This window comes from Musca autumnalis, unplaced genomic scaffold, assembly GCF_047663935.1.
Source record: "Musca autumnalis isolate F117 unplaced genomic scaffold, ASM4766393v1 scaffold_5, whole genome shotgun sequence".
Classification (NCBI taxonomy): Eukaryota; Metazoa; Arthropoda; class Insecta; order Diptera; family Muscidae; genus Musca; species Musca autumnalis.
The window spans coordinates 172,091,928-172,116,816 of NW_027412088.1; the positions used below are offsets into that span (position 1 = coordinate 172,091,928).

The window sequence follows — 24,889 nt, forward strand, 5'->3', positions numbered from 1 at the left end:
CGTCGAGATATGAAGATTGGTATACCACATTGGGGGTCTCCGACGAATATTTCGCGGTGTTACATGAATTTTTACCAAAACAAACTTATAATACCCTTTTCCACATTGTGGTATAGGGTATAAATATTTGAGTGCTTTGTTAGCAAATTTGATGTAAATATTTTCTTGATATATATTGTAAATACATATTTCATTTAATTGGCGAATTATATTTAAATTTTATGGAGAATATTTTTGTCTTTGACGTCTTCTATCTAGAATGAAGTTTTGTGGGACAAAACGTAATAAACTCAGATAAAGTACAACATTAACCCTAAAACGTGATTTTACTTTTGGCAGATTCCTGGCGTTTAGGTACGATTTAGAGTTTTGGTGTATTCGGGGACCTATAGTAAAATTTTGTGACAAATAATTTTGTGGAATATTTTTTGGAAAAATGGACCAAAAAGACCCCTTTAGGGACTCGCATGAGGGTTAATTTTTTACATAAAAAGGTATCCCGTATTGTTGTCAGTAATATTGCCAAAGACACTTTATACCTAAAATGCAAGGATTCCAAGGAATCTGATGTCAAATATTTCAAAACCAGTAGAAATGGGCGGAATTTGCCACGCCTATTTAGGTTACTTCTCGACGTAAACATTCAAAACGCTGGTGCACGTCCCTTTATTTTCGGTCCTCTTTCATAATCTGGCCGAATTATCTTGTAATTATTTTTTGTGTTGTACAGTGTTATAAAGCAGCCTTCGACAGCCCGCTGCGTTCAAAGGTATTACAAGCCATGTCTGCATATGGTATCCCCGCAAAGCTCATTCGGCTTTGTAAAATGACTCTAACTGACACAAGATCGTCAGTTAAAATAGGAAAGAACCTCTCCGAAGAGTTTTGTACCAAAAGAGGATTCAGGAAAGGAGACAGCCTTTCGTGTGATCTTTTCAACATCGTGCTAGAAATGGATATGCGAGAGGCAAACGTCAAAAGAAGTGGCACAATCTACACCAATAGCCACATGTTACTTGCTTATGCTAATGAATGATATAGACATCATGGGACGATCAGTTAAAGAAGTAACCGATATCTTTATGAAGGTCGAAGGAGAATCTGCTAAAGTGGGTCTGGCGGTAAACGGGACGGCGAGAAGACCAAGTTGATGGTGTCGATGCGCAATGCGTCCATTGAGATCGGACCGACTGTTGAAGTTGGTTCCTATAATTTTGAGGTGGCAGAAGACTTCGTATACCTCGGCACCACCATAAACACAACAAACGACATCAGTTGTGAAATAAAAAGATGACTTGTATTGGCCAACAGATGCTACTTTGGCTTAAGTAAGCACTTCAAAAACAAAGCCACAACTCGTCAAACAAAAATAACGCTTTACAAAACACTGACACTACCCGTGCTAATGTATGGTCCCAAAGCCTGTTTACTTGTGCAAGCAGATAAAGTAGTGCTTGGCGTGTTTGAGAGAAAATTTTTTCGAAAGATCTACGGACCAAACTGCGCTGACGGTGAATATCGACGTCGCATGAACCACGAGCTGTATCAACTATACAACGACTGCGTTGGCTAGGCCATGTCATAAGAATGGGCGATGATGAACCCGCTAAAAAGGCGTAGAAATGACGGTGCAAGCAGAATTGGCAGGCCAAAGAATAGATGGGCGCAAACAAGTGGCTGAAGAGATGGCAAGGAGCGGTATTCCAGAAAGTGAAGCACTAAACGGAGAGAATTGGAGATCTTTTTTTAGTTCGGTCTATGGAACAAATGTTCTGTAATGGGCCAGCTAAGTAAGTAAGTAATTAAGTAAGTATGTAAGTAAGTAAGTAGTTAAGTAAGTAATTAAATAAGTTAGTAAGTTAGTAAGTAAGTAAGTAGTTAAGTAAGCAAGTAAGTAGTTAAGTAAGTAATTAAGTAAGTTAATAAGTTAGTAAGTACGTAAGTAGTTAAGTAAGTATCTAAGTATGTAAGTAAGTAAGTAGTTAAGTAAGCAAGTAAGTAGATAAGTAAGTAATTAAGTAAGTAAGTTTGTAAGTAAGTTAGTAAGTAATTAAGTAAGTAAGTTTGTAAGTAAGTTAGTAAGTAAGTAGTTAAGTAAGTAATTAAGTAAGTAAGTAAGTTAGTAAGTAAGTTAGTAAGTAAGTAACTAAGTAAGTAAGTCTAAAATTGGCACCAAACATGGATCAAGTTCGAAAATAGGCCATATTGGTCTCCATCGGGTAATCTCCAACACAGGAATTCAAAAATTTTCAGCCAGAATGCAGTTCAAGACCTGCTACCGAATTGTTTTCAACATTTTACACCAGATAGTCCTGGCCCTGACCTGACCCCTATACGACAGTCAGGGCAAGTCCACATTTCCTGAGATATTTATGGAAACTGCTAGATTGAGGTAACCGATATGACCCAAACTTGTTCCTAACTCGGTCCAGTCCCTCCGGCATCTCCGCAAACAAACGTTTCCGACATGCCGATTGAAGTCCAGATTTAGACCTATTTGCGGATAAATTTTAAAATTTATTTTGGATAGTTATTGCTGTTGTAATAAAAACAGTATAACTTTTTCTAAGGGTGTTCATATTTTCCGACATAATGGCCCAAAAATGGTTGGCACAATAAATCTCAGGCGGAGTATCCCATTGGGTTCAAACTTTTTACTGTCTGAAACGTAAGGCAACATTAGGTTGAGGGATTTTTGGCACCGTTGAAAACTTGATGGCAATCAAATCCGAAATTCGTGGTACATAGCAGGCCGGCATGCAATCCTTGCAGCCGATTTGAAACACAATGAAATAGGGAATTTTTGTATATCTTCTATAAGGTCATTTAGAAGCATTTTTTTATAGGCTAGCAGCGTCAAAACCTTTATTAAATAGTTTTTGAAGGACCATCAGAACCTTGCCGTATAGTAAGCTACTCCTTCCTTTGTAATTTCCAATTTTTATTCACTTCACAACCCACAGTGCTCCATTCTGTTTGCGAAAATTTCGCACACAAACCAAGAGTAACAGAAATATACTACCACAGAACATGGTCTCCGTAGGACAGGCTGGCTGGCTGGTTGGCTCATTGCGGTGGCAGCCGCAGCAACAACAGTTACTGCGAGGTTTTGCGCTATGGCATTTTAACGTTTATGGCGACATAAACGTCTTCATATTTTTCTCTCCAACTCATAGAGTCGCTATGTGGATGTGGCGAGGAGAGTAACACTCAGAATATGACTCTCCATCACAAACTGGCAAAAATGTTGGTTGGCTGGATGGATGGTTGGTGTGGAAGGTGGAACACCAGCCAGTCAGTCAACCATTCAACGCTACAACACTTTACGTTTAGCTATTTTTTTTCGTTTCGTTCATTTTGTTGCTGTTGTTGATTGAATTTCGAATTTCGCTGCACCATGTTGGGCCACACGTTGCCTCAGTGCCTCAGTTACGTATCGCATTTGGTTGGGTTCACAACATCCAACTCACAAAGCTGAGACTCGCGAATGGCAATTTCGTTTTTAAGTTTCTGTCTTTTTTAAGAATTTTGTGTTTTCAAAGTTTCCATTGGATTTTATTGGGCTTTTTTTTTTCTTCTATATGTCGGTGTAGGAAAAACAAGAAGACACGACAAGACGTGAGTGAACGAAGAAGAACCAACGTGTAAGTGAGTGAGTGACCAGTGTAAAAGTGTGAATGAGTGAGTGATTGATTGCATGTTGAGGAGAGTGTTTTGGAAAAATGTTTGTTTAAATTTTTCTGCCTCTAAGAAAGTGACCAACGAGGTAAAGGTAATCTCGAACCAAGTCTTGGTGAAAAAACCAAGATTTTTTTAAGGCAAAAGAAAACATAATCAAAGAAAAGTTAGGAAAAGCCAAAGCCGTGAGAATAAATAACGAAATTCATTAAGAAAAAATCTAGAGCTCTGACCACCTTTCAATTGCTTTTGTAAAAATAAGGGCCAAAATTTTCATACTTTCGTGTTCGTGTGTTGGAGTGTTCGTACGTCCGTGACAGTTTGTGTTTTATTTTCCTCTTACGCTACGTTCTATAAGTGATTTTCAAGCAAAAACAACAACAACAATAACAACAACATTCTTCATTCATTATATAACACCAAAAACACCTAAAGTGGGCTTAAAACTTTGATTGCTTCTTGTTCGTATTGCCACAAACACGCTGGCTGATGAAAATCTTAAGAGGTAAGGATACCAAAAGAATTATCAAGAAAATTCCTTTCCAATATATTACGAAAATCATATAATCCTTTGCCTTTTTTTCCTTAGTTTCCTTTTGAAAAAGCCTTTAATATTTTTACAGGAAAAACATTGTGAGTGACAATGACAAAGTGCCAAAAACGAAAGACGGTCATGACACACGCCATACGTTCGTTCATTGTTACGTTTTCCACACAGTGAGAAAGGAATTTGCAACCCCCATTAGTTCAGTAGTTGTTACCCCCTTAAAAACAGGCAACACAAGGCAAAGCTTTGTTGCTGCTCTTTTATGGGAAATTCGGAAATTCATCACAACTACTAGTCGTCGCCGTGACTCATGACAGAAATCAAAACAAAATAAACTCTCTCTCTCCTATTTCTCTCACTCGCTTGACTCACGTGTTTTCGAATCAAGAGAGCCATATTCACTACTGCTCTTTAATATGCTCTGCTATATGCTCTCTTTTGCTGTCATGTCAACTGTTATTTGAAGAAAAGCACCTGTCATATGTAGCGTGGTGCAGGGATGGAAATACAAAAAAAGAAAGAAGCAACGATTTTTTGAAGAATTTCCAAAGCCCAATTATAAACCACAAAACGTGGGTTTTTTAAAAAAATTTTTAATGCCCAAACATAACCCACAAAACTTGGATTTTTTAAAGAATTTTTAAAGCCCAACAATAAACCACAAAAAGGTGGATTTTTTATAGAATTTTTAATGAATTTTTAAAGCCCAACCATAAACCACAAAACGTGGATTTTTTAAAGAATTTTTTAAAACGTGAATTTTTTAAAACGTGGATTTTTAAAGAATTTTTTAAAACCTGAATTTTTTAAAGAATTTTTTAAAACGTGGATTTTTTAAAGAATTTTTTAAAACGTGGATTTTTTAAAATATTTTTTAGGCCCATGTGCTAACCAAAAACGTGGATTTTTAAATGAATTGGTAAAGCCCAACCATAAACCACAAAACGTGGATTTTTAAAGAATTTGTTTAAATCTCTCTGTGATCCAGATAACGGGTATTTTTAAAAAATTTTTTAAGTCTCTCTGTGATTCAAAAAGCGTGGATTTCTTGAAGAATTTTTAAGCCCAAGCTTTACCCAAAAAATGTGGATTTTCCAAAGGATTTTTAATTTTTTTAAAATTCAAATTTAATTAAAAATTCTTTAAAAATCCACGTTTTGTGGGTTAAACGTGGATTTTTAAAGAATTTTAAAGCCCAAACATAACCCACAAAACGTAGATTTTTTAAATAATTTTTTAAGTCTCTCTGTGATCCACAAAACAAGAGTTTTTAAGGAATTTTTTACGTCCCTCTCTGATCCACAAAACGTGGAGTTTTTAAAGAATTTTTTAAGCCCAGACGTAACTGTAAAAAACCTGGTTTATTTAAAGAATTTTTTAAGCCTCTCTGTGATCCACAAAACGTGGATTTTTTAAAGAATTTTTTAAGCCTCTCTGTCATCCACAAAACGTGGATTATTTAAAGAAATTTTTAAGCCTCTCTGTCATCCACAAAACGTGGATTTTTAAAGACTTTTTTAAGCCTCTCTGTGATCCACAAAACGTGGATTTTTTAAAGAATCCACAAAACGTGGATTTTATAAAGAATTTTTTAAGTCTCTCTGTGGTCCACAAAACGTGGATTTTTTAAACAATTTTTTAAGCCTCTCTGTGATCCATAAAACAAGGATTTTTTAAAGAATTTTTTAAGCCTCTCTGTGATCCGCAAAACGTGGATTTTTTAAAGAATTTTTAAGCCTCTCTGTGATCTACAAAACAAGGATTTTTTAAAGAATTTTTTAAGCCTCTCTGTGATCCACAAAACGTGGATTTTTTAAAGAATTTTTTAAGTCTCTCTGTGATGCACAAACGTGGATTTTTTTAAGAATTTTTTAAGCCTCTCTGTGATCCACAAATTGTGGATTTTTTTAAGAATTTTTTAAGCCTCTCTGTAATCCACAAAACGCGGATTTTTTAAAGAATTTTTTAAGCCTCTCTGTAATCCACAAAACGTGGATTTTTTAAAGAATTTTTTAAGCCTCTCTGTAATCCACAAAACGTGGATTTTTTAAAGAATTTTTTAAGCCTCTCTGTGATCCACAAAACATGGATTTTTAAAGAATTTTTTAAGCCTCTCTGTGGTCCACAAAACGTGGATTTTTTAAGCCTCTCTGTGATCCACAAAACGTGGATTTTTTAAAGAATTTTTTAAGCCTCTCTGTGATCCACAAAACGTGGGGTTTTTAAAGAATTTTTAAGCCCCTCTGTGATCCACAAAACGTGGATTTTTTAAAGAATTTTTTAAGCCTCTCTGTAATACACAAAACGTGGATTTTTTAAAGAATTTTTTAAGCCTCTCTGTAATCCACAAAACGTGGATTTTTTAAAGAATTTTTTAATCCTCTCTGTAATACACAAAACGTGGATTTTTTAAAGAATTTTTTAAGCCTTTTTGTAATCCACAAAACGAGGATTTTTAAAAAAATTTGTTAAGCCTCTCTGTAATCCACAAAACGTGGATTTTTTAAAGAATTTTTTAAGCCTCTCTGTAATCCACAAAACGTGGATTTTTTAAAGAATTTTTTAAGCCTCTCTGTGATCCACAAAACGTGGATTTTTTAAAGAATTTTTTAAGCCTCTCTGTAATCCACAAAACGTGGATTTTTAAAGAATTTTTTAAGCCTCTCTGTAATCCACAAAACGTTGATTTTTTAAAGGATTTGTTAAGCTTATCTGTAAACTACGAAGCTTGGATTTTTTAAAGAATTTTTTAAGCCTCTCTGTAATCCACAAAACGTGGATTTTTTAAATAATTTTTTAAGCCTCTCTGTAATCCACAAAACGTGGATTTTTTAAAGAATTTTTTAAGCCTCTCTGTAATCCACAAAACATGGATTTTTTAAAGAATTTTTAAGCATCTCTGTTATCCACAAAACGTGGATTTTTTAAAGAATTTTTTGAGCCTCTCTGTAATCCACAAAACGTGGATTTTTTAAAGAATTTTTTAAGCCTCTCTGTAATCCACAAAACGTGGATTTTTTAAAGAATTTTTTAAGCCTCTCTGTAATCCACAAAACGTGGATTTTTAAAGAATTTTTTAAGCCTCTCTGTAATCCACAAAACGTTGATTTTTTAAAGGATTTGTTAAGCTTATCTGTAAACTACGAAGCTTGGATTTTTTAAAGAATTTTTTAAGCCTCTCTGTAATCCACAAAACGTGGATTTTTTAAATAATTTTTTAAGCCTCTCTGTAATCCACAAAACATGGATTTTTTAAAGAATTTTTAAGCATCTCTGTTATCCACAAAACGTGGATTTTTTAAAGAATTTTTTGAGCCTCTCTGTAATCCACAAAACGTGGATTTTTTAAAGAATTTTTTAAGCCTCTCTGTAATCCACAAAACGTGGATTTTTTAAAGAATTTTTTAAGCCTCTCTGTAATCCACAAAACGTGGATTTTTAAAGAATTTTTTAGGCCTCTCTGTAATCCACAAAACGTGGATTTTTTAAAGAATTTTTTAAGCCTCTCTGTAATCCACAAAACGTAGATTTTTTAAAGAATTTTTTAAGCCTCTCTGTAATCCACAAAACGTGGATTTTTTAAATAATTTTTTAAGCCTCTCTGTAATCCACAAAACGTGGATTTTTTAAATAATTTTTTAAGCCTCTCTGTAATCCACAAAACGTGGATTTTTTAAAGAATTTTTTAAGCCTCTCTGTAATCCACAAAACGTGGATTTTTTAAAGAATTTTTAAAGCCTCTCTGTAATCCACAAAACGTGGATTTTTTAAAGAATTTTTAAGCATCTATGCAATCCACAAAACGTGGATTTTTTAAAGAATTTTTTTAAGCCTCTCTGTAATCCACAAAACGTGGATTTTTTAAATAATTTTTTAAGCCTCTCTGTAATCCACAAAACGTGGATTTTTTAAATAATTTTTTAAGCCTCCCTGTAATCCACAAAACGTGGATTTTTTAAAGAATTTTTTAAGCCTCTCTGTAATCCACAAAACGTGGATTTTTTAAAGAATTTTTTAAGCCTCTCTGTAATCCACAAAACGTGGATTTTTTAAAGAATTTTTTAAGCCCAACCATAAACCACAAAACGTGGATTTTTTAAAGAATTTTAAAAGCCCAGCCATAAACCACAAAACGTGGATTTTTTAAAGAATTTTAAAAGCCCAGCCATAAACCACAAAACGTGGATATTTTAAAGCCCAGACATAACCCACAAAACGTGGATTTTCAAAGAATTTTTTAAAGCCCAGACATAAACCACAAAACGTGGATTTTTTTAAAGAATTTTTAAAGCCCAGACATAAACCACAAAACGTGGATTTTTTACAGAATTTTTTAAACCTCTCTGTGAGCCGCAAAACTTGGATTGTTTAAAGAATTTGTAAAACGTTTTAAGTCGATACTGCTGACATTTCCCATCTCTGACATTGACATGGAGAAATAAACACATGATTAAACCAGCAATAGGTTTCCCTCTCTTTCAAACTTCTCTCTGAAAATTATTACCGCAATATTGAAGCTCTCTAAATGAAAAAGAGATGACAGTTCATTCGAATTTCATGGAGAACGAGCAAGTGACGAAAATCACTTGTTCTCTCTCGTCTTATTCGAATTTTCAATTTTTCCTCATTGAGTGAGTGTACTAGTATGTGTGTGAGAATGGTTTTCTCGCTGACTATGACACTTGTGTGACATTTGTGACACACAAATCAATTATTACGTGAATTTTTCCTTAAGCCGCACAAAATAGAGTAGTCGAAACAGCAAATTCAGCCAAGGAAGCAGCCAGCCGACAGTAGCAGCAACACCAGCTCCAGTCTAAGCAGCCATTCAGGCATAAATAGCAAAAAAATCGGAATCCAAGAAATTCAAGAAATCACAAAAAAAAAACAATCGGTGATACACGCGATAAAGCACGTCTTGCCATCATTAGAACTGCAAATGCGACAAGAACAAGAAGACGAAGAAAAAAAAAATAATAATGTAAAAATATGTGTGGAAAAAACAGAACAGCAGAACTTCCTGGTTCAACGGAAGTTATGGCAAAATAAAAACACAATGTAAAAAATTGCAAATAAATACATGAATAAATTATATATTATGGAATAAGCCAGAAAAATACCTAAAGAAACTTCTAAAACGAAAACATTAAAATCGGGGAGTTGAACGAAAACAAAATCGATGTGCAAAAACAGAAAAACTCCAGCAACAATGTGAAAAAAAGAAAACTAAACGTGAAAATACTCTATCGGTGGCAGCAGAAGCAGCACCACCAGCAGCATCAGTGAACAAGTGATATAAAAATTGGAACAAATTTTCAGTGTTTGTCCAGTGGCTCATGGGCCAAGAAGCAGCGTTATTTGGAATACGCTTGTCGTTCGGTTACAAGGTTGGTCAATGTGTAATGCGTGTGTGTGTGTAAAAAGAAAAGAACGAAAAATCCGGCATATTTTTTTGTCTTCATTGTGAATCGTGAATTTGTAATTTTTGTGGTAGCCTTCAAAAGGGAATTTGCCAAAATGTGCTGTGATATTTATTATGACACACAACGAATTTAATCTGTGATATTTAATGAAACTTAATTGAAATATATTTTAAAGAAGTTAATAAGAGGTAGTCGAAGAAGTCCACATTAGAAATTAAGACTCTGCGAAAATGTGAAAGATTTTGAACTGTGAGGTTGATAAAGTGTTAAATTTAACCTCGGACTGGGGAATATGATATTCCCTAGTCAAAGAAATTCACATAAAAAATTAAAAACGTTACCAACCATTGAATGAATTCAAACTGAGAGGTAGTTGATGTGTGAAATTTGACATAGGACAGGGGTGAACAATATTCCCCTTCAGAAATTCGTCAAAACATAAGAACAATTTTATTGAAATATGTTGAAGGCACTGTTAGCAGAAGTATAGTAATCTCAGTGAGAGGTGGTACTTCCAGCGGCAGGAATTGTATAAGTCTTGCATAACATAATTCGCACGCTTACAGCGATGGTTGCTTCCGGAAGTGCTGATTCAAAACCCCCTTTCTTTCAGAAAAGGTCTCTTGAAGCACCCCTCAAAATCTTCATTGCGAAACAATTTACGGAATCCATGATGAGTAAGAAATTAATGTACAGATTTTACGCCACCTCTTGTGGGTTTCAGGAATCAGAGTAACCGCTAAAAAGAGCTAGAATGACACTAGAGTTCCAGCGTACATTCCAGATGTTTGGTATCTGCTTAAACTTTAGATAAGGGATCTTACTAATCTCAATGTAGTGAGGAATAATACGAGGATGAAGTGAAACTTCATGTAGTCACTCCATTTGACTGTTGAAAAATCCTGCACAAAGAAGAAGAAGTACCAGCCCAGCAAACCAATCGTGCCGACATCGTAATGAAATCGGAACAAAATTTGTCCAATACGTCCGATATCTGTAATGGGATTCCCTAAAGCATTTTTTGGTTATTGACAAAATTCGGTAAAATTAAAATGTTATTAATTTCGGTAATTAACGAAAATGTTCAGTAAGTTAGCAACCTAAATAAAGTTGTCGTTAAGTCCTACCGATAGCAACAGTGTTGCCAACTTTTATTAATATATTTCTTTTATAGTTTTGCGTTTTAATTTTAACGATTTTTGTCGATAACCAAAAAATGCGTTAGAGAATCCCACTACTGATCCAAAATCGTAACGATATCTTAGGGAAAGTTGTATGAAGTGGTTGACATAATTTCGGAACGAAATGTCGGAGCGACATCGTATCGATTTCGGTCCGATTTCGTAACGAAATCTGAAGAAAATCCTTGGGAAATTCGGAAAGGAAATTTCTTTCCGACATTCGTTCCGAAATCGGAACGAAATCTGAACTATTTCCTTGGGAAGTTTTTGCAGATTCTGAATCTACAATGTTCATAGATGAGAAAAATAAAAAACAAACAAAAAAATCGCCAAAGGAATATTTAAATAAATCGCGGTCAAAGGTCACATTTTTAGGGTTTTTTAGGTTTTCACGATTTTGCGTGGAAACCGCAAGCCCTGTCGAAGTGGTACTAAAGGAAATGTTCTTATTGCTCATTGCTACAGGCGCACCGTGGTACTCGATGTTTGGTAATTTAGTCGACACATGGAGCTCAGTTTTCAATTGAGAAAAAACTAGTAACGAAAGGATCAAAGTCGGGCGGGGCCGACTATATGATACCCTACACCACTGCCTGAACCAACTTGAAATGGGAGAGGCTTACACCTGAGAAGTTTTTGCAGTTTCTGAAACTACAATGTTCATAGATGAGAAAAATAAAAAAACAAAAAAAAACAATCGCCGAAGGAATGTTTAAATAAATCGCGGTCAAAGGTCACATTTTTAGGGTTTTCAGGATTTTGCGTGAAAACCGCAAGCCCTATCGAAGTGGGACTAAAGAAAATGTTGTTATTGTTCGCAGCTACAGGCGCACCGTGGTACTCGATGTTTGGTAATTTATTTGACACATGGTGCTCATGTTTCAATTCAGAAAAAAACAGTAAAGAAAGGATCAAAGTCGGGCAGGGCCGACTATATAATACCCTACACCACTGTGAATAGGTAAAATATATATGGGAGCTAAATCCAAATGTGAACAGATTACTATATAATTTAGCACATATATTTCTACACCAAACACCGTCACACATTCCAAATTTCATCAAAAGTAGACATACATAAATCGGGCCAAAATATATATGGAAGCTATATCTAAATCTGAACCGATTTCGATATAATTTGGCATACTTATTTCTAGATTGAATTCAGTCACACATCTCAAATTTCATAAAAATCCGACGTATATAGCGTGTTTGGTGCAGCAAATACGTCAAATCGGCCGAAAATATATATGTGGGAGCTATATCCAAATCTGAACCGATTTCGATATAATTTGGCACATTTATGTTTGTACCGAATTCAGTCACACATTTCATATTTCATCGAAATCAAACCTGTATAGCGTGTTTGGTGCAGCAAATACCTCGAATCGGGCGGAAATATATATGGGAGCTATATCTAAATCTGAACCGATTTCGATATAATTTTGCATACTTATTTTTAAATTGAATTCAGTCACATATCCCAAATTTCATCAAAACCTGACGTTTATAGCGTGTTTGGTACAGCAAATACATCAAATCGGCCGAAAATATATATGGGAGCTATAACCAAATCTGAACCGATTTCGATGTAATTTGGCACATTTAGATTGGTACCGAATTCAGTCACACATTCCATATTTCATCGAAATCAAACATATACAGCGTGTTTGGTGCAACAAATACCTGGAATCGGGCGAAAATATATATGGGAGCTATATCCAAATCTGAACCGATTTCGATATAATTTGGCATACTTATTTCTACATCGAATTCAGTCTCACACCCCAATTTTCATCAAAATCGGACGTATATAGCGTGTTTGGGGCAGCAAATACATCAAATCGGACGAAAATATATATGGGAGCTATAACCAAATCTGAACCGATTTCGATGTAATTTGGCACATTTATTTTCAGACCGAATTCAGTCACATATTTAAAATTTCATCAAAAACGGACATATATAGCGTGTTTGGTGCAGCAAATACGTCAAATCGGCCGAAAATATATATGGGAGCTATATCTAAATCTGAACCGATTTCCATATAATTTGGCATACTTATTTCTAGATCGAATTCAGTCACACATCCCAAGTTTCATCAAAATCGTAACTATATAGCGTGTTTGGTGCAGCAAATACGTCAAATCGGCCGAAAATATGATCTTCCTTAATTTTCAGCCAAATCGAACAATAAATGCGACCTATACGTTGCGAACGGACGGACATGCATAAATCGACTCAGAAAGTGATTCTATGCATATCCCTAGAAGGAAACATGGGTCTATCTCTTTTCCTTAGGCATGACACATACAAATGCACTAACACATAATACTCTTACCACAGGGTGGTGTAGGGTATAAAACACCTAAGGTGTTTGCGTACTTTCCAAGTAGATCGAATACCGGCTACACAACAAAACTCCTTTTCCCCGAAATTTAAGCATTTAGTGGGTATTCGACATTTCGAGGGAATTTTGGGACAAAAATATGGAATTGGATTAAAAGTCCAAAAAGGGTTTTTTATGAGGAACCTGAAGCAATGGTCCGCCATGGTTCAATTCGCGCCCACCAATCATTTCAGTATAATATAATTTAGAGCCCACTAAAAACATATTATCACTGTAAACAGGACCACAAAGAATTTCTTCGGAAAAAATCCAAAGGATTCTAGAACAGACCTTAAACTGCAGTTAAAGAAAATTTTTGAAATGTTGTAAAAGAGGTACCTTAAATAGTGGACAAAATCGGTAGCTCCGTGAAGGAAATATCGTACGTACCATTTAGCCAGAAATTGTTTAGTTTGGGGGATCTAGCGGAAGGAGCGGACGGATAAGTATCATCTTTGAACTTTATCTAAGATTCGCTGAAATATTACGATTTGCAAAGTTTGGAGCAACGCAGTATCCGTTTCGAAAGTTGTTTTGTCGTTTTTTACAGCTTTCCGGACCATGCTTCTGAAAAACTTATATCGTCGTTAAGGGGCTCCCGAGAACAACCTCCTACCAAAATTCTAAATTATTCCAAAACATGCTTTAATCAGCACTTTTACCAACCTTTTTTGAAATTATGTGTGACAGGTACCCAAAAGAGTGGAAATATATATTATCCACATTCGAACCTGACATATGTCTGGTAGAAATATCACGATGTGCAAAGTATGGACCAAATTTGTTACTCCCTTCAAGAGTTATCGGTCCCACCAAGTTTGCCCAAATGTTTGAATTTTTGTCCGGTACCCAGCAAAAATTCGGATGCGTTGGTCATTATGTAACCCATTACAAAGTAATGTATCTAGGGAAAACTACTCACTTCACTACTTACTTAGTAATGAGTACGACGGTGGCACAAAACGTGTGTGCCCGACTACAAATCATAGGGTCGTGTATTCAACGCTTGCCGTCTTCAGGTGAGCTTTTTGTTAAAAATATAAAAAAAACAGTTGGTGGTGCATATGTAAGCGTTTAAACAACCCTTTATGTTCGTACGCGTAGCCTAGTGTTTTCCGCTACAAATTAGAAGTTCGCATGATCAAATCCAACAGAGAGCAAAATAAAATAATAACAAAATAAAAATAAGAAATGTTTTAAAAATGAAAACAAATTCCACCTCAAGTGTTCTAAAAATAGAACATATGTTTATACCCTCAGCAGTTATGCTAACGAGGGTATATACACTTTCATACGGGCAAAATGTGCCTCATCGAAATAATGGTTTTAGACCCCAAGTATGTTTGGACGAAATATGTTTCAGAAAATTTGGAGTTGATTTAGCCATGTCCGTCCGTCTGTCTGGCTGGTTGGAGCACACGATAACTCTCGAACGGATCAACCGATTCGGTCCAAAATGTGGCTTTCGTAATATTTTGTCCAAACTTAGTTTAAGTTCGAAGATTGGTTATATCGGTCCACTCCTTTGGGTACCTCCCACACAAAATTTCGGACCTGCTCTCGGATCGCTTTGATCTTTGTTGTAGCAACTTATATTCACCGCCCCCCATACGACGCTATAAGTTCCATCAGGGCAAAGTCCATATTTCCTGAGAAAATAGCCTGATAGGAACACAAAACTTCTATGACACCGTGTGTAGTGGATGGAGAGGAAGATAACTCTCGAACGGATGTGCCGATTCGGTCCAAAATGTGTCCTTCGTAATATTTTGTGCAAACTTAATTTAAGTTCGAAGATAAACCATATCGGTCCACTCCTTCAGGTACCTCCCCCACAAAAGTTCAAAAATGTTCGGAAAATTTGTGCGCACGATAACTCTTGATGGGGGTGACCGATTCATTCTTTTCACAACCTAATATATCTACGAGATATAGATCAGGTTCGAATATGGACTATATTTGTCCACTCCTTCGGGTAGCTCGAACACAAAATTTTGGATTAATTTACTTTAAGACCTGCTCTGGAATCACTTTAGTTTTGTAGAAGCAACTTGCATTCGCTACCTCAATTACGACAGTAAAAGTTTTTTCAGGGCCAAGTCCATACTTCTTGAAAAAACAGCCGGAAAGTTGTAAAAAACCCCTATGGCACCATATGTAGTGGCTGGAGAGCTCGAACCGAATACTGCGTTCGTCCACACTTTGGAAATTGTAATATTTCTTCAATTATTAGAAGAAATTCGAAGGTGGTGCTTATAGGTCCACTCCTTCCGGTACCTCCCCCGCAAAAGTTCGAAAATATTCGCTAAAATGGTAGGCGCGACTTCTCATAGACCTAGCAGCCGATTTGCTCCAAACTTTGGATCTCTAAGTCTTGTCGAAACGTAGTTTATGTTCAAATTTGGGCCCTTTCTGTCTAATCCTTGTGGTACCACCCACACAAATATTCAACATTTTTGTGTGGTTAAGGGTCTGTTCGAAAAAGTATTTCAATCCAAACAGGCTGAGGGTATATCTCTGTCGGCTAAGCCGACTGATACTTTGCATTCCATCATTCCATCTTGTCGTTAGAGATCTAATCTACAATGACCCGCAGTGATTGTTTTCCTCAACTTATCGAGTGAGAGAAGGAAAGTTGTTTTATGCGATGAGAGATCGCAGGCCAGATTGCTTTGGGTGTCTTGCTCCATTTACGTTGTGCCTTCATAAATTACATCTGACGAAGTTTGCTATGACAAGAGCATAGTGGTGGTCAATAGATTCATCTAAAATTACCCAAAAATATCAAAATTTTTGTATTTGAATTTTTCAAAAATATGTAAAATCCGATGTCTAACTAATACGGCGTTTATATTATAGTTTTTTGCAGGGTTAACCTTCTTTATGAGGATTTGTTTGAAGTATATACAATGGAAATGACATTTGAAACCCAGACCCACTGGGTTAACCTTGTTATATATAAACGGCCTATAAGACCAAGAACACAGCAAAGTTTAACTATATTTCGTAATTCATACAGAGTATTTCTGCAATCAAAGATATCTTGAGAGTTTTTGATCCATGAGTCAAAAGCTTAATGGCTGGCCCACTTTTGACATATGTATATAGCCACCGGTCCTGTACGACTGCTTTGAAGTCCCTCAACCAATTCTGCTGTTTACCAGAGAGCAAGAATATCTGATAGATTTGCAAAATAGACGCCGGCGCCAGATTATTCTTCAGCCCAGATATTCCTGCATTAAAAATCGTTTGTCTATATTTTTCGCTATCTTTCTGCAGGTATATGTATTCCATGCCAAAAGAACTCCTTCGGCTTTAAGTTAAACTATGAATGAACCCAATTTCTGGTACCCATTTCTGAAGTAACACGCGTTTCGTATAGGGCATTCTGCATCGATCGAAACAAGTAGTAGTCAGCGAACAACCCGCTGTATAGCCCAGACCTTGTCCCTTCCTATCCACTGTTTTCCAAATTGTTTTTTAACGATATTGGAACATTTGGCCGAGCGTTGTCATGATGGATTTGGCCTCTCAAACCCAATTCCCCTGTTTTTGAATGAATTTAAACGTTCAAAAATGGCTTCCTTTTCGACTCCAAGCGATAATACAATATCTTCTTACGTTTGACACCAATCTTCATGGAGTAATTACTCCAATTCCTCATTTTTATACTCTTTTGGCTAACCAGGCCGCTCCTTGTCATCTATACCAAAATCACCGCTTTGCATAGCGTAAACCATTTTTCACAGGTATTTTCAGAGGGTGAGTGATGGCGACAAACATCAATCAATAATCTATGACTTTCAGCAGCCGTTTTCTTCAAATGAAAGTAGGTTAGCAGACTTCTCCGCTAAATATAATTTTTTCGGTACAAAGTTCGAAATATTCAAAGCGATAAAAAAGGCGTGCTTGCAATTTGAGTCCAAACGTAAACTGTGTTTAAATAATATACGTCTTCCCGCTAAAACGCCATACTTGTCAGCATTGTCACACATTGTGTGTATTGGCATTGCTAGATGCTTTAAAATAGACAGTATTAAGTTGTACACCCAATATGGAAATGTAAGGAAAAATAAACGTTCTAAGCATTTATTATTAACCATTTAATGAGAATTCGAAGGATGGTGCGTATGATTTATGTCAATACTTATACCACGTAATGGACCACACATTAGGCTCTAGGCCAGCGCCGACAATTAAATTACAAACAAAACAAATGCATGTGTGAATGTATGAGTGAAACAAATAAGAAAGTATCAGTCAACTGTGTTGTCGGAGATATACCCTCAGCCACTGACCAAACCAAACACAATAATTATGCCTATATAAAATATATTGATTTTGTATCACGAGTTTGCTTTAAAATCTGTATGCACCGTAATGTGGGGCTATACCAAATCATTGACATATACCAACCATTTTTAGTAACCAAACTTTTTCATAAAGGACTCGAAATATTAAATTACGTTAAACTAAGTTTGAAAGAAAAGCTTTAGAGTTATCATGCTCAATAGCCATTTCGGTATGTGTCGGGAGGGTTTTGGAGCTTGGATCATTATCTCAGGAAGTATTGACTTACTTGTACCGTTGGAAATGAGGTCACTAGAACAACCCACTGAAAAAATAATCAAGACGATCCGAGAGAAGCTCTTAAACTTCACTTTATCTGAATTTTGTGTGGTACATACCCGAAAGAGTGGACCGATATAGTCCATATTCCAACCTGTTACATGACTCGATGTAATAAAATGATGTGCAAAGTCTGCACCAATCAGAAACTCCCTGCGAGAATTAACTTGCGGATTTGCCATTTTGGTTGGTGCCGTCAGGGATTCTTGGAAATTTTAGGCCAATATCTCAAGAAGTATGGACTTGCGCAAGAAAAAAATAGTACCGTCGTAAAGGGAGCCGCAAGGAAAACTTACTGAAATAAATTTCAAAAGGATACGAGAGAATCTCTTAAACTTCACTTTATCCGAATTTTGTGTGGGAGGTACCCGAAGGAGTGCACCAATATCGATATGGCCCATCTTCGAACTTAAACTAAGTTTGGACAAAATATTACGATACCCAAAATTTGGTTCGAATCGGTTGATCCGTTCGAGAGTTATCGTGCCCACCAGCCAGCCAGATAGACGGACAGACAGACGGACAGACATGGCTAAATCGACTCCAAATTGTCTGAAACGAATTTCGTCCAAACATACTTGGGGTCTAAAACCGTTATTTCGATGAGGCGCATTTTTGGTCGTATCAAAGTGTATATACTAGGGTGTGGCGATTTGTGTGGAAGGAAAAAACCTTAAAGGGCCCTTCGCGTTTCTGATTCCTGGAATCGAACTGAGCAAAAAAGTCCACTGGACCATATGTCTACGATGAAAATCGAGCCTCCCGATTTTGACTTGAAGTTTGTTATTGACGTTGTTTGGATATGTTGGCATATAACAGTCAAACAGTTGAGATTTGCGATCCAACACAAAAATTGTAGCCAAGACAGTAATTAAGAACTCTCTGATACATCGCAAAAGCATTGGGACGCTCCTTCCGGCAGTTTTGGCCTTGAGAATGTGCAAATTTTTCGGAAATTGTCGATAAATGGCATTGTGCTATAAAAGTTGACCAGAAAAATATTCAAGCGTTCTGATGAAAAATTCTATCGTGTGGGGATCCATGGACAGCGAAAAGGACTTTAGTTCGTTTAGGTCACTACGTTTTATTTTTTATAACGGTAAAAGTAGCGAAAATATGGATTTCTTACATTTTCAAATTTAAACGGGCATATCTTTTTTTCACAACGGATTTTTATTGATCCTTCTTCCTTTCAAGGGGATGAATAATATCTTTAGAACAAGTTATTATTTTTTAAATGGCTAAGTTATAGCGGTTAAAGCCTGAAAACCCCCACAAAAAACTATAAAAAGTTTACACATTCTAAAGGCTAAAACTGCCTGAAGGAGCGTTCGCATGCTTTTGCGATGTATTAGAGAGTTCTTAATTACTGGCTAAAATTTTTTTCTTTGTGTTGGATCAAAAATCTCAATGGTTTGGCCGATATATGCCAAAATGTCCAAAAAACGTGGATAAAAAACATAAAGTCAAAATCGGGAGGCTCGATTTTCACCGTAGACCTATTGTCTAGGGGACTTGGTTGCTCAGTTTAATCCCAGGAATCAGAAACGCGAAGGGCCCATTACGGCTTTTTCTTCCATACAAATTGCCCCGGCCTACTAGTCAGACTTGAAAATTTCGGTACTTTTCTGGAAAGTTTTTGGCTGAAGACATTAGCATTCTCGCTTGAGTCATTACTGGTAAAAGACTGAAAATGTATTAGAACCACTTTTGAATTAAGACGTACCTACTTTTGTCTTCTTTGACAGATGATTACAGAATACCGCTGTTTATGTGTCTATGTGCCTTAGCCTGTTCGTAAAGTAACGCTTTAAATGTTACTTTTAACATTGTTTGTGCCACTATCCTTTAGCGTATTTATAGCTATCACCTTTCTGTGACCTTTAAAATCCCAACTAGGCACAAAAAAAAACTCCATCGACAAGCTTTGCGGAAATCCATGCAAACATTTGCACCACTTTAAATGACCCTTTTTAATGCATCACCACTCACCACTGCCCAGCAAAAAAATCAATCAAAATGTTCAAAATACTTAAGATAATGGGAAGCCATGTGTATTGAATCCCATCGATGTTGAATTCGATGGCTACGCAGTTTGATTTGGATAATGGAAAGCCATTAAGGAAGACGAAGTAGAAAATAATTTTACTTTTCAAAATTGAATGGAATGAAAGGAAATATTCTATATGGTAAAGTGGACGCAATTTTGGGTGACTTACCAAAAAGGAAGAAAACAAAACAGGCCATACAAGCCAGAAGGCAAGCAGAAGCCCTCCAGATGTTTGTTGCTGTGTTGTGGTGACGACGATTGACCACAAAACACGAGACAAACACTGCCACAAGGCATTGTCTGCATGGAGCCCATCTCTCAACCCCCAATATGAGGTGGTATTGCTTGGTTTCCTATTTTTTATTTCCGTTATATTTCAGGTGATTCGTTTTCATTCACTTCCAAATGTTGTTAAGTTCTCTTCCGGGGGTTTCAGATAAGTGATTTAGTTCAATGAAATCCTTTTCGATAATTTAGTCCATAAAAATTGTTTTTCTATTTTTTTTTTCGTTCGTTTTCGGTTTTATCGCAATTGATAGATCTACAAAAGAAAACCTCTTAAAAGCTTAGGCCTGATTTCCATTACCAATTGTAATGAGTGGCGTATTTCATTGACTAAATGGAGAAGAATACAACACGACGGTCTAAAACCGTTATTTCGATGAGGCGCATTTTTGGTCGTATCAAAGTGTATATACTAGGGTGTGGCGATTTGTGTGGAAGGAAAAAACCTTAAAGGGCCCTTCGCGTTTCTGATTCCTGGAATCGAACTGAGCAAAAAAGTCCACTGGACCATATGTCTACGATGAAAATCGAGCCTCCCGATTTTGACTTGAAGTTTGTTATTGACGTTGTTTGGATATGTTGGCATATAACAGTCAAACAGTTGAGATTTGCGATCCAACACAAAAATTGTAGCCAAGACAGTAATTAAGAACTCTCTGATACATCGCAAAAGCATTGGGACGCTCCTTCCGGCAGTTTTGGCCTTGAGAATGTGCAAATTTTTCGGAAATTGTCGATAAATGGCATTGTGCTATAAAAGTTGACCAGAAAAATATTCAAGCGTTCTGATGAAAAATTCTATCGTGTGGGGATCCATGGACAGCGAAAAGGACTTTAGTTCGTTTAGGTCACTACGTTTTATTTTTTATAACGGTAAAAGTAGCGAAAATATGGATTTCTTACATTTTCAAATTTAAACGGGCATATCTTTTTTTCACAACGGATTTTTATTGATCCTTCTTCCTTTCAAGGGGATGAATAATATCTTTAGAACAAGTTATTATTTTTTAAATGGCTAAGTTATAGCGGTTAAAGCCTGAAAACCCCCACAAAAAACTATAAAAAGTTTACACATTCTAAAGGCTAAAACTGCCTGAAGGAGCGTTCGCATGCTTTTGCGATGTATTAGAGAGTTCTTAATTACTGGCTAAAATTTTTTTCTTTGTGTTGGATCAAAAATCTCAATGGTTTGGCCGATATATGCCAAAATGTCCAAAAAACGTGGATAAAAAACATAAAGTCAAAATCGGGAGGCTCGATTTTCACCGTAGACCTATTGTCTAGGGGACTTGGTTGCTCAGTTTAATCCCAGGAATCAGAAACGCGAAGGGCCCATTACGGCTTTTTCTTCCATACAAATTGCCCCGGCCTACTAGTCAGACTTGAAAATTTCGGTACTTTTCTGGAAAGTTTTTGGCTGAAGACATTAGCATTCTCGCTTGAGTCATTACTGGTAAAAGACTGAAAATGTATTAGAACCACTTTTGAATTAAGACGTACCTACTTTTGTCTTCTTTGACAGATGATTACAGAATACCGCTGTTTATGTGTCTATGTGCCTTAGCCTGTTCGTAAAGTAACGCTTTAAATGTTACTTTTAACATTGTTTGTGCCACTATCCTTTAGCGTATTTATAGCTATCACCTTTCTGTGACCTTTAAAATCCCAACTAGGCACAAAAAAAAACTCCATCGACAAGCTTTGCGGAAATCCATGCAAACATTTGCACCACTTTAAATGACCCTTTTTAATGCATCACCACTCACCACTGCCCAGCAAAAAAATCAATCAAAATGTTCAAAATACTTAAGATAATGGGAAGCCATGTGTATTGAATCCCATCGATGTTGAATTCGATGGCTACGCAGTTTGATTTGGATAATGGAAAGCCATTAAGGAAGACGAAGTAGAAAATAATTTTACTTTTCAAAATTGAATGGAATGAAAGGAAATATTCTATATGGTAAAGTGGACGCAATTTTGGGTGACTTACCAAAAAGGAAGAAAACAAAACAGGCCATACAAGCCAGAAGGCAAGCAGAAGCCCTCCAGATGTTTGTTGCTGTGTTGTGGTGACGACGATTGACCACAAAACACGAGACAAACACTGCCACAAGGCATTGTCTGCATGGAGCCCATCTCTCAACCCCCAATATGAGGTGGTATTGCTTGGTTTCCTATTTTTTATTTCCGTTATATTTCAGGTGATTCGTTTTCATTCACTTCCAAATGTTGTTAAGTTCTCTTCCGGGGGTTTCAGATAAGTGATTTAGTTCAATGAAATCCTTTTCGATAATTTAGTCCATAAAAATTGTTTTTCTATTTTTTTTTTCGTTCGTTTTCGGTTTTATCGCAATTGATAGATCTACAAAAGAAAACCTCTTAAAAGCTTAGGCCTGATTTCCATTACCAATTGTAATGAGTGGCGTATTTCATTGACTAAATGGAGAAGAATACAACAAAAATAAAACTAAAAAAAAATGTAATGGTAATGGATGAAATAACCTGACTATTTAGTCAGGTAATTTGTTGTTGCCTAAGTGTCTGGCACAAAAGGTGTGAGGGAGGCATTTTCAAACAGACAGACAGATAGACAGTCAGCCAACCAACTAGCCATAGTTATAGACAGTCTGCCCGGCAATGTGGGGTGGTTGCTTGTTTTGGGGGGTGTCTACCATTTAATTAATTTCGGCTTTAAGCCTTCACGTTTTTTTTCTTTCATTCGTTTGGCTTGTTTTCTTCATGGTTTGTGCTGTTGACACTTTGACCTATCAACCGAATTGCGTGTCAGCATATCTGGCTGGCGAACATGCATTAAATGCTTTTCTACAAATAACGAACGAATGAAAGAAGACAAGCAAATTTATAACAAAAAGGAAACGATTTTTTCCTCAGAAACGTACACACATACACAAGTTCTCACATATGTGTGTACATATGTACTTTGGTGGACTTATTTAGGGTATGGGGGACTTTAAAAGTTCGTCACTCACGAGGTAGGATAAGGGAAATAGAATTTAATTATTAATAGAATAATCAATAATTTAAATAATATTGAATTTGTTTTTAAAGCTCAGGGGAAAGGTAGCACAATAAAAAACAAGTAAAAAAGCATTAAGTTCGGCCGGGCCGAACTTTTCATACCCTCCACCATAAAATATTCTGAACTAAAATGGAATAATTACTTTTCATTCCTGTCCCCAACTTTAAGTGGGTACGTTAAAATGTCAGATAATGTTTATGTACATTTTTGCTTCATTCGGGAGGCCCTTTTTTATGGTGCCTATATCTAACTATGTATGTTGACAATTGTTGGTGGGCTAGAAATTAGGAGGTACTGTTATATAGGGGTTATAATAAAACATGGGCCTATGTTGACAGTTTTTAATGGGAGCTTTAATGTCAAATAACTCCTAATTCGGTTAAAAAATTTAGCTAGAATCTTCAAAATATCGAAAATCGGTACATAACGTGGGAACTTCAAATGTCATTAACAGCTAGTTCGGAGGTATCTGGGCTATACGAAAATATGAACTTAAATGAACCGTTATATGGGGGCTATACCAAAACTTGGACCTATGTCCACAAGTTTTGTCATATAAGTTTATTGACATTTAAGAACTTTAAATGTCAAATTATAGCTAAATCGCTCTGAAAATGTAGCTAAAACTGCCAAAATACAGTAAATCGGGGGTACCGTTATATGGGGGCTATACTGAAACGTGGACCTATGTCCACAACTTTTGTTATATAAGTTTATTGACACTTAAGAACCCTAAATGTCAAATTATAGCTATATCGGTCTGAAAATGTAGCTAAAAACATCAAAACATCGTAAATCGGGGGGCACCGTTATATGGGGGCTATGCCAAAACGGAGACCTATGTCCACAACTTTTGTTATATAAGTTTATTGACACTTAAGAACCCTAAATGTTAAATTATAGCTACATCGGTCTGAAAATGTAGCTAAAAACGTCAAAATACCGCAAATCGGAGGGTACCGTTATATGGGGGCTATACCAAAACGTGGACCTATGTCCACAACTTTTGTTATATAAGTTTATTGATACATAAGAACCCTAAATGTCAAGTTATAGCTAAATCGGTCTGAAAATGTAGCTAAAAACGTCAAAATACCGCAAATCGGGGGGTACCGTTATATGGGGGCTATACCAAAACGTGGACCTATGTCCACAAGTTTTGTTATATATGTTTATTGACACTTAAGAACCCTAAATGTTAAATTATAACTACATCGGTCTGAAAATGTAGCTAAAAACTTCAAAATACCGTAAATTGGGGGGTACCGTTATATGGGGGCTATACCAAAACGTGGACCTATGTCCACAACTTTTGTTATATAAGTTTATTGATACATAAGAACCCTAAATGTCAAGTTATAGCTAAATCGGTCTGAAAATGTAGCTAAAAACGTCAAAATACCGCAAATCGGGGGGTACCGTTATATGGGGGCTATACCAAAACGTGGACCTATGTCCACAAGTTTTGTTATGTATGTTTATTGACACTTAGGAACCCTAAATGTCAAATTTTAGCCAAATCGGTCTGAAAATGTAGCTGAAAACGTCAAAATACCGTAAATCGGGGGGTACCGTTATATGGGGGCTATACCAAAACGTGGACCGATATATCCCATCTTCGAACTTGATCTTCCGACGGCTAAAAAAATGGTATTCCCCAATTT

General features: G+C 36.3%; 1 protein-coding gene across 3 annotated transcripts in view; it reads left to right on the forward strand.

Annotated features, from left to right (window-relative positions):
• The first annotated feature begins 3,446 nt into the window (after nucleotides 1-3,446).
• Nucleotides 3,447-24,889, forward strand: part of ths (thisbe) — a 337,478-nt gene continuing 316,035 nt past the window's right edge. Inside the window, exons 1-2 of one of the 3 annotated variants that reach the window (XM_073988389.1) lie at nucleotides 3,447-3,644; nucleotides 3,756-4,183. The gene's annotated coding sequence lies outside the window, so the exon portion shown is untranslated. The remainder of the gene's footprint in view (nucleotides 3,645-3,755; nucleotides 4,184-24,889) is intronic. The other 2 variants (XM_073988390.1, XM_073988391.1) reach the window with 2 other exon arrangements.